Source organism: Mobula hypostoma, chromosome 6 (assembly GCF_963921235.1).
Source record: "Mobula hypostoma chromosome 6, sMobHyp1.1, whole genome shotgun sequence".
In the NCBI taxonomy this organism is placed as follows: domain Eukaryota; kingdom Metazoa; phylum Chordata; class Chondrichthyes; order Myliobatiformes; family Myliobatidae; genus Mobula; species Mobula hypostoma.
Window position 1 is genome coordinate 20,201,455 of NC_086102.1, and position 11,235 is coordinate 20,212,689.

Consider the following 11,235-nt stretch of genomic DNA (forward strand, 5'->3'; position numbering starts at 1 on the left):
ATGCTGGGGGAACGCTGCTGGTCAGACGGCATCTATGGATGGGAATAAACTTTCGATGTTTCGGGTCGAGACCTTTCATCAGGACCTCGGTCCGAAACGGCGACTGTTTATTCGTCTCCACAGATACTCACCGACCTGCCACCACTTTGTGTGTTGCTCAAGATTTCCCAGTATCTGCAGAATCTCTCGTGTTTGTGAAACGAAGAACTTTTGAGTCATTATACTTGTGCAGTTCTTTAAAAGCGCTATCAAGTTCACATTCAAGTTTATTGTCATCTGATTGCACCCACACAACATATATCACACAGCACATAAACTAAAAAAACTACCATAAGTTAGTAAAATATAACTCAAAATGGATGTAGTGCACAGCACAAGTAAACAGCTCGCTGTCCTGGTGATGAGACCTCGGCTGCGGCAGGGTATTCACTAGTCTCACAGTCTGTCAGTCCTAGTCTTGATGTTCCTGTACCTCCTTCCAGACAGTTGTGGGATGGGTGGTAGGGATCCTCAACAATACTTTGGGCCCTTCGTCTACAACGCTTCTGGTATATGTCACAAATAGCGGGGAGGAGACCCGAATGATCCTCTCGGTGGTTTTTACTATCAGTAGGGTCTTGTGGTCCCAACGTCTTTCAGTTTATGTACCATACAATAAAGCAGCCAGGGAGGACACTCCTGGTGGTGCTCCTGTGGAAAGTTGTTAGAATTGCACACCTCAATCTCTTCAGAAAGTGTAGACGCTGATGTGGCTTCTTAATTAGTAAGGAGTTGTTGTGAGTCTAAGTTAGATCATCTTATGTGTACACCAAGTAACTTTCTGCTCTTCACTGTCTGGGCAGAACCACTGAGTGCAATGGAGTGTGGTCAACCTGTACCTCCCTGAAGTCCACAATCATCTTTTTGACTTGTCCACATTGAGACTTGGGCTGTTGTTTTCCCACCATTTGACAAGCCTCTCTACCTCCTCTCTGCATGTCGACTCACCATTGTTGCTGAAGAGGTGGTAGTCTCACCAGAGAACCTGGTGATGTGGTTTGAGCTGAATCTGTCAGTGCAGTCGTGAGTCAGTGGTGTGAACAACAGGCAGGTGAACACACAGCCAGGGAGGGTACCAGTGCTCAGCATGATGGAACTTCAGATGTTGCTTCCAACTCGACCAACTGGGATCTTCCCATCAAGAAGTCCTAGATCCAGTTACAGAGGTGGGGTGTTGAGTCCCAGTGAGTATAGCTTACCCAGCAGCCTCTGAGGGATGAGAACAGACTTATCCGGGCGGGCTTACCTCCCCCTCCTTTTCCTTCAGCCCTCCGTTTCTGTTCGCTTTCAAGTCAATACCTGCATCTGCTCTGACTATGTCACATTGATAAGTATCCTTCCACTTCAGGGAGTGTATTGGAAACACAGAAATTAATATAGTGGTCATCACACAGAGACAGTAAGCCAAAGATACAGTCTAATGAGCCAGAGTTGAGAGTCCAAAAGCCACCTTGACAATAGGAAATTTAAACTCAACAGGAAAACAATCTAGTAACAGTGTACTGGTCTCTGCTTAGCACCGCCCCTGAAGACCTCTGATTTGTTACAGTGCACTTGGTTCTCCATTCCAAATGTTTAGGTACATACCTAACTGCACGTTAAGAAATGCTTTGCTTCAGGTTCAGATTGATTTATCACATGTACTTTGAAACATACTGTGGAATGTGTTGTTTGCATTAACAACCATCACACATAGGGATGTGCGGGGGGGGGGCAGCCCACAACTATCACCTCACATTCTGGTGCCATCAATGCTCAGCAGAACACAACAAAACAGAGTAAACAAGCAACAAAAGAACAACAGCAACGCATTCCCCGATCCTCCCTCGCTCGGGCTGTGGGCTGCTGTGTTGGGAACACGGCCTGAACTTCTATCCTCCGCACCCTGCGCGCTGCCGGATAGGGAACCAGGCGTGAAGCCATATCATTGCTGGTGCTTCCTCACCAATGACTCGCACCATGGCTTGATGAGGGGAGGCTGCCCTTGAGGGCTGATGTTGGACGAGCTGGGGTGAGCAGCGTTGCCACCCAGTGCTGAGTTGTGTGGCTGAGGGCTGCAGCTTGATTGGCATGGGTGGGTGTGAACCTGGCAGTGGACTGGCAGCGTCTTCTGGATGTGTTCCTCATCCCCTTCTGTTCAGCGAGTTGGAACTGCTGTCTCCACCTCTCTTCGTTCAGCTGTACAGCCCTCCCTGTCCCAGAGATTTTCCACAGTAACAATTCCAAATGCCAGCAACCACTGTGGGTTTGTTACCACAGGAAAAATTCTAGACGGGAAAGAGCTTTCTCCCCAAGCAAAGCAAGCATTTCTTCCAAATCGAGGCATATGCAATGTTAGCATTCATTTGCAGAGGACTAGAATATAAAAGCAAGGATGTAATAGCGAGGCTTTATAAGGCATTGGTCAGACAGCACTTGGAAAATTGTGAACAGTTTTGGGCACCTTATCTAAGAAATTATGTGCTGGCATTGGAGAGGGTCCAGAGGAGGTTCGCAAGAATGATCCCAGGAATAAAAGGGTTAATGAAATGGGAAAAGTTTGATGGCTCTGGGCCTGCACACTGGAATTCAGAAGAATGGGGTGGAATCTCATTGAAACCCATCAAATGTTGAAAAGCCTAGATAGAATGGATGTGGAGAGGGGGAATAAAGGGGGCTTTGTCTGGTTGGCTGCTGGCAACTAGTGGTGTGCCACAGGGGTTGGTGATGGGATCACTTATTTTCACATTATATGTCAATGATTTGTATGACGGAATTGATGGATTTGTGGCCAAGTTTGCAGATGATATAAAGATAGGTAGTGTTGAGGAAGCAGGGAGTCTGCAGAAGGATGGGCAGAGGAATGGCAGATGGAATATAGTGTAAGGAAGTGTATGGTCATGCACTTTGAGGAAAGAATAAAGGTGTAGACTATTTTCTAAACAGCAAGAAAATACAACAATCAGCGGTGCAAAGGAGCTTGGGAGTCCTTGTGCAGGATTCCCTAAAGGTTAACTTGCAGGTTGAGTCGATGATAAGGAAAGCAAATTCAATGTTAACATTCATTGCCAGAGGACTAGAATATAGAAGCAAGTGGCTTTATAGCACATTGGTCACACCACACTTGGAGATGATTGTGGACTTCAGGAAGGTGCGGGTAGGTCTCTGCCATGGAGAGAGTGAAGAGCACAAAGTTCCTTAGTGTGCACACAACAGGCAATCGAACTGGACCCACATCACATCCTCTCTAGTCAAGAAGGTGCAGTAGCACCTGCACCTTCTGAGGAGATTGAGGTGTGCAAGGCTCCCCGTCCCCATTCAAACAACTTTCTACAGGAGCACCATTGAGCCTGTCCTGTCTGGCTGCATCGTTGTGCGGCACAGATGCTGCAAGACCCTATAGAGGACAGTAAAAACTGACCGAATGGTGGTATGGGCTGAATGGCCTTCTATCTTACGGCCGAATGTACTGCATTCAGTGATCACAATGTGTTTCCTCAATATTGCAGAAACCAAACACAGGTTGAATGATGATTTTGCCCAGCACCTGCGCTCAACTCATCATTGTGACCCTGAGTTTCCGACACCTGTCAATTTAGTTCATCATCCCAATCCCATTCTGACCTTTCTGCCTTGTAGCCTGCTGAACTGTTATAATGAGGCCCAATACAAGCCTGAGAGAACAAGCACTCATCTTCCAGCTGGACATTTACAGCCTGCAGGCCTCAGTATCAATTTCTCCAACTTTAGACAGCTCACATCTCCAACAGAACTGTCATCATTTTGGCTCAGTTCTTCTTTCTCTTTCACTTTCAGTCGTCTGACCCGCTGGGCAAGTCTCAAGTACATCCTGTTAGCAAAACATTTCATGGACAGAAAACTTGAACCTGATCTTAAACTGCTACTTAACAGCTATGTTCAGGCACCCACCCAGACCCTAGCTCCCACCGTTCTTTCTCTGACACCTAAAACTGACTTGTTTTCTCTCTTTCACAGTTCTGATATCGGGGGTTGAACTCAAAATGTTAAACATTCCTCTTCCCATGGAATCTACCTGACCTGTTATGTATTTCCAACGTTTTCTTTTCCAGCACAGTGATGCCCTCTGTTCTGGAGAATAAGATCTGTTCTGCTTACTTGCTCTGTTCTACATTCAGCACCACCTCCTGTACCTAATAAACTGGCCACCAAGTGTGTGTTCGTGGTCATCTGCTGCTGTGGCCCATCTACGTCATGGTTTGACATGTTGTGCGTCCAGCTTTTCTGCACACTACTGTTATAATGTGTGATTATTTGAGTTACTGTCACCTTCCTGTCAGCTCGGTAGGTTAATTTTGTCATGATTAGGCTATGATTAAATCGGGGGATTGCTGAGCGGCGTGGGGCAAAGGTCCGGAAGGGCCTAGTCCGTGCTATATCTCAATAGATAAATGAATAAATAAATTATCATTTCATTTTATCATTTGAAAACATTTAATTCTGACATGACTTAGGTGCTATGACTACATGTTTGAAGTTCAAAGTAAATTTATTATCAAAGTACATTTATGTCACCATATAGAACCCTGAGATTTGTTTTCCTGCAGGCATACTCAACAAATCCAATAACTCTAATAGAATCATGAAAGACCGCAGCCAACAGAGTGGACAACCATTGAGCAAAAGACAACAAACTGCAAATAAAGAATGAATGAATAAATGAATGAATGAATAAATAAATAAATAACAAGAGCATGAGATGAAGAATCCTTGAAAGTCAATCCATACAATTCAGTGATGGGGCAAGTGAAGTTGAGTGAATCTATCCCCTCTGGTACAAGAGCCTGATGGTCGAGGGGTAATTACTGTTTCTAAATCTGGTGGTATGGGACTTCTTCCTGATGCAGCAGCAAGAAGAGAGCACGTCCTGGGCGGTGGGGGTCCCTGAGGATGGATGCTGCTTTCCTGGGACAATCCTCCATGTAGACGTGCTCAATGGTGGGGAGGGTTTTACCCATAATGGACTATCTTTTTGTCAGATTTTCCATTCGGGGCATTGGTGTTTCCATACTGGGCTGTGATGGAGCCAGTCAACATACTCTCCACTGCACACCTATAGAAGTTTGTCAACGTTTTAGAAGTATAGTCAAATTATGAAAGTGTTTCTTTTTCATATTGTGTTTATTATGAAATGAATATATTGCTTTCTGAACATTTCTCATAGTGTCGACTAAGATAGTAGTTACTAATCTAACTTAATCCATTCATCCTGAAATCCTATGGATAGGGTGTATTTAATGGGGAGTAAAGTCAGACTATATGCAAAACATGCATTGCAAATGATCTTGCCTCTTTCGAAAGGGTGGTTATGTTATAATTGATCTTATTGCCTCTTTAAAGTATTCCTATATCTTTCAGATTTACCATGAACTGTGAATTATCGATGACTTTGCTGTACATGCATGATCATTTTCAATTAAAACCATTTGCTTCAGTGGATAGACCTCATCAGCTGTGGTTCAAAGTTCAAAGTAAATTTTATTATCGAAGTACATATATGTTACCATATACAAATTCATCTTCCTGTGGGCATACTCAGCAAATCTATAGAATAATAACTACAACAGGATCAATGAGAGGTCAACCAGAGTGCAGAAGACAACAAACTGTGCATATGCAAATATAAATAAACAGCAATAAATAATGAGAACATGAGATTGCGTCTTTAAAGTGAGATCATTGTTTGTGGGAACATTTCAAGTGATGGGGCAAGTGGTTATCCCCTTTCAAGAGCCTGATGGTTGGTTGGGGGGTAATAACCGTTCTTGAACCTGGTGGTGCGAGTCTTGAGGCTCCCGTACTTCTTCCTGATGGCAGCAGCGAGAAGACAGCGTGACCTGAGTGGTGGGGATCTCTGATGACGGATGCTGCTTTCCTATGACAGCGTTTCATTTAGATGTGCTCACTGTTTGGGACGGCTTTACCATGATGTATTGGACCAAATCCTCTACCAATTGTTGGCAGCTCATCTACGAGAAGGAAAATTCTGACCTCAAACCTCCACTGCTTTGCAGCCATGCCCACTCATAGGGAAGGGTTCAGGAGTAAACCCCAAGGAAAAATCTAGATCTAGAGTCCTTAAGGTGGTCTTATGCTGAGTTCAACGCTGACTGGCAACTCCAGCGACACTGCACGTGCCAATCTGTATCAGTCTCTGCCTTTCCTTTGGACTTATGAGCTGCATGGTTAGGAGGAGTCTGCTGCACGGGCAAAAATCTGCTTTCCATATTGTCCTGCCCTGGACTGCCAATCACAGAGACAGCTGGGGTGTAACATCCATGGTCGATCCCAACCAACAGAGGGCCTCAAAACTGAGAATATTCAATGAAACATCTCCCAAGCACTGATTTGTTTCACATAGGCTGCCTCCAAGAGGGCCACAACCTTGTCATGGTTTGGAGGCTTGTGTGCCTCGATGACTCAACTGCTCAAGTACTGTAATGAGACAGATTACAGATCACAGTAAACCAAGTAATTTTTTCCAACAAGATGATAGAAGCATATTCAATAGTGTATTTGAAATGTCTGGTAGGTATATAGATGAGAAAGAAAAATGAGAGGGGTGTGCAGTAAAGTGACAAATGTGTGTAACTAATTTGGAGTATTGTGTGCAGTTTTGGTCACCTATCTACAGGAAAGATGCAAATAACGTTGAAAGAGTACAGAAAAAAAAATTACAAGGATGTTGCTGGGTCTGGAGGACCTGAGTTATAAGGAAAGATTGAATAGATTAGGACTGTATTCTTTAGAATGCAGAAGATTGAGAGGAGATTTGATAGGAAAAGGAAAGGCACGTCACATCCAGAGTTTCTCCTGTCAGCAGACAATTTCCCTCCACGCCTCTCTGACGAGATATACAAAATTATGAAGGGTATACATAGGGTAAATGCAAGCAGGCTTTTTCCACTGAGGTTAAGTGGGACTACAACCAAAGATCATGGGTTAAAGGTGAGAAAATTAAGGGGAATATGAGGGGAAACGTCTTCTCTGGAGGGTCATGAGAGTGTGGAATGAGCTGCCAGCACAAGTGGTGCATGCGAGCTCAATGTTAACGTTTAAGAGAAGTTTGGATAGGTACATGGATAGTACGGATATGGAGGGCTATGGTCCCAGTGCAGATTGATGGGAGTGGGCAGTTTAAATGGTTTTGGCATGGATTAGATGGGCTGAAGGGCCTGTTTCTGCGCTGCACTTTTTTATGACTCTATGACCCGGAGAGCTATGTTGGCTGGAGTCAGGGGTTTATGCTTTGGCTCTTAGTAGGGTCACACATGTGAAACAGGTCAAAGGGTAGAGGCCAGTCTAAGAGTGGCTCACCGATCCTCCAGGTTCGGGGGTTCAGCTCAGGGCTAACAACCCTGACTGGTAAAACAGAACGGTTACGAAACAGCAGCGAAGAGTCCTTCTACACCTGTGTGCGACAGTATTCCAGAGTCTCCATTGCCAGTAAACCGAGAGGAAGCTACTGACACGATGAAGGAAGCTGTGAACGCCACCAGAGATGGAGGACCTTCACTGCTGCCCTAAACGCCAGCGGCATAACGGGCAAAAGAAGAAGTGATCGGCTGACCAATCAACTCAAGTCCTTTCTCATAATCTCTGTTGCTCTTTACAAGACATAATTTTTCAGTCATCCATTATCTAACTGTTCTTTTTCAAGGAGCAAGGATCAGGGATGAACTTCGTTCACCATTTACATTTACAGGTATTAGGAATTTGCTGTGGTGTGTTGATCTGGGCAGAACACGTAACGAAAAAAATCAACAATTATAAAGAATAAAGAATTATATTAAAATAGATGTTTGAAGTATGCATATGTTATAAAATATGCATAAATATATAAATACCAGCATATATTTACAGTGTAAGCAGCATTGTAAAAAGCAGCTTAAGACGTTGACAAGTGTTTCTCAAATGAAATTCAAAATCTTGTCGCCATTTATAAACTCTGCACCAATTCTACCACATTTGATCCTATGTATCTGCTCTTCATTCCTTTAATTCTCCGGTTCTACACAGAACTCCTCCTGTCATTCTACCATAAGAGGGACATTTTTATTCTGTTGAAGGCTAATGTTTGCAAATCATGTTATTTTTCTGCCTGTTTAAAAAATTCCATTGAAACCTCCTTTGAACTTTACATTGCTTAAGCTGTTCAAATCAGTGCACATCTGCTCAGGTTTGTGTATTTTTCTGTAGCCATTAATATCATTGCCCCGGAATCTTCAAAAATGCATTCGTTGGGACCTTCACTGAGAGATGTCCATGTGATCCCTGGAACACAGGCTTTAAAAGAATCTCAAAGACGAGGAAATCTGAGATGCTGGAAATTCAAGCAATACACACAAAAAATGCTGATGGAACGCGGCAGGCCAGGCAGCATCTATAGGAAGAGGTACAGTCGATGTTTCGGGCCCAGACCCCAAGTGTCATAGATGCTGCCTGGCCTGCTGCGTTCACCAGCATTTTTTGTGTGTGTTGCTTTAAAAGAATCTCTTTTGTTGTCTAAACTGCAGCCAGAATGTAATACTAATTCTACGTTGTATATCTACAACACAGCATCCATTGTCAAGCACTGGTAATTCATTTTCTCATGACTTCCAATGCCATTTCTCTGTGATGTCTTAACTAAGTTCAGATAGATATATCAGAGCATTTATCTTACCTGGAACAAAATCAGAATTAAGTTTGTTATCAATAGCATGCTCTGAAATTTGAAGCAGTAGTGCAATACATTAAATATACTATTAATTATAATAATAAATACATATTAAAAATAAAAAAGCAGTGCAAAAAGACGGCAAAATAATGAGTTAGTATTCATGGGTGCGTTGTCCATTCAGAAATCTGATGGCAGAGGGGAAGATGCTGTCTCCAAAACATTGAGTGTGTGTCTTCATGCTCCTGTACCTCTTCCCTGATGGTAGTAATGAGAAGAGGGCAGGTCCTGGATGGTGCGGATCTTTAATCTTGGGCACCACAGTGGTGTAGCAGTTAGTGTGACGCTATTACAGCTCAGGCATCGGAGTTCTGAGTTCAATTCCAGTGCCGTCTGTGAAGAGTCTTTGTGCATCCTCCCCATAGTACGCATGGGTTTACCCTGGGTGGTCCAGTTTCATCCCACAGTCCAAAGGTGTAATGAGCAGGTTCATTGTTCATTGTAAATTGTCCCGTGGTTGGGTTGGGGTTATTCAGAGTTGTTGGGGGATTGCTGAGGCAGCGTGGCTCGAAGGGCTGGAAGACCCTAATCCGCGTTGCATCACTAAATTAATTAATTAATGATAGATGCTGCCTTCTTTAAGCATCACCTAAATAGATGTACTCAGTGGTGGGGAGGCTAGTGCTCATGGTGGAGCTGGCTGAGTTTACAATCTTGTGCAGCTTTTCCTGATCCTGTGCAGTGGCCCCTCCATACCAGATGGTGATGCAACCAGTCAGGATGCTCTCCGCCGTACATCTGCGGAAATTTTCTAGAGTCCTTGATATCATACCAAACCTCCTCAAAATTCTTTCTGTTTCATAGTTGCTCACCATACCAACCTACAGGCTGCATGTAAACGTTACAATGCTCGTTACTTGTGGTGATTAAGTGTTCAAAGGTAAGTCCCAAAAGCCTAATTTTTGCTCTCTTGAGAACATGCTCCCCCTCTCCAACACCTGCACTGACTCACATCGTCCTTGGTGTGGTAGTTGGAGCAATGAAGTTGAATTCAGCACCTTGAGCTACTGGGGATAAGGATGAGTGATCACCTTTATTCACCATATATATTCACATGTATTAGGAATTTGCTGTGGCGTGTTGGGACATCATACAACAGAAAACAGCATTTAACAATTACAAAGAATGAAGGATCACACAAACACAACTTAGAGATTAAAGTACTGATGATATATGCGCAAATACATAAATACCAGCATGTATTTACAGTGTAAACTGTATTACAAGAAGTGGTTTAAAACGTTTACCATGCATTGCAGTGACTGAGGTAATAGACAGAGGGAGCAGCAAGTTAAAGCAGCTGGGAACCTGTTTTAAGAAAGCGAGTACTGACAAAAGTCAATTGTAAATAAGGCTCACCATGATGCCCTCAATGGTGGAATAATTTACTGATATTTATTAACTAAATGTATACCAAAAAAAAAATTATTCATTTGGTCAGAGTTCAAGACTGCCAATAGAAAGAATACTAAGGAAGAGTTAATGCCTTCTTTTGCGAGGGTGGGACTGAATTCACAGAAAAAAAGTTTATAATTTAATTCAATTCAGGAAAGTTTTTAAGTGCGAATATTCCATTTACCTGCAGCCATTGCAAACATCAGTGTCCGCACTGTTGTAAGTGAGTATCAGTTATTGGTGCAATCACTCCACACTGAAATCTTAATTAAAGGTTAATCCATTACAGGAGAAGGGATCAATATTGAAGCTCGTGCTGAACAAACAGAAAGTGTTAAATACTTTCAGCCCAGTCGGTGAAGATTTGATCAGTAGTCACCCTTCTCTAAATACACGAAGATGTAATGGCATATCTGATCCCTATGGCAGAGGCACAAAACGTGATGACACACCTTGCATTGATCTATGGGAAACTAGAAGTCGGAGCCCGGCAGGAAAATTAAAGTCAGCAAAAGTTCATCATTGTAGTTGACCTTTGGATACCCTGTGCGTACGTTCCCAGTCAATGGAGTGTCATGGGGTCACTGACTGGTCAGAGGAGCAATCAATGATAGTGCAGGGCCTAATAAGAAGCAGGGTTTCTGCTTTAATCAAGGTGCTAAAAAAAGACTTTAAAAACCCTTATTTTCAGCTTCCATGGAAAACACTGCTACCCTGTAAACCATATTTCAACAATTCAAAACTTTGAAGCTGTAATAAATTCCCTTCCTAATCCTCAAGCTAACCAAATTAGACTGAAGAAAATATACCATTGAATAGACAGATGATAATGTTTTATACAGGGAAATGTTGAGATAGAATACTTTCTGCTTTGTCTGAGTTTGCTGCTCTAAATTATGACAAGCTACATCATCTATTATTATTGATTGGGGTTCAATTCCCATCACCACCTCTAAGGAGTTAATACGTTCTCCCCTTGACCACAGGAGTTTGCACTGGGAGCTCCAGTCTCCTATGACATTCCTAGGATGTACAGGTTAGGACTGGTAAATTGTGGGCATGCT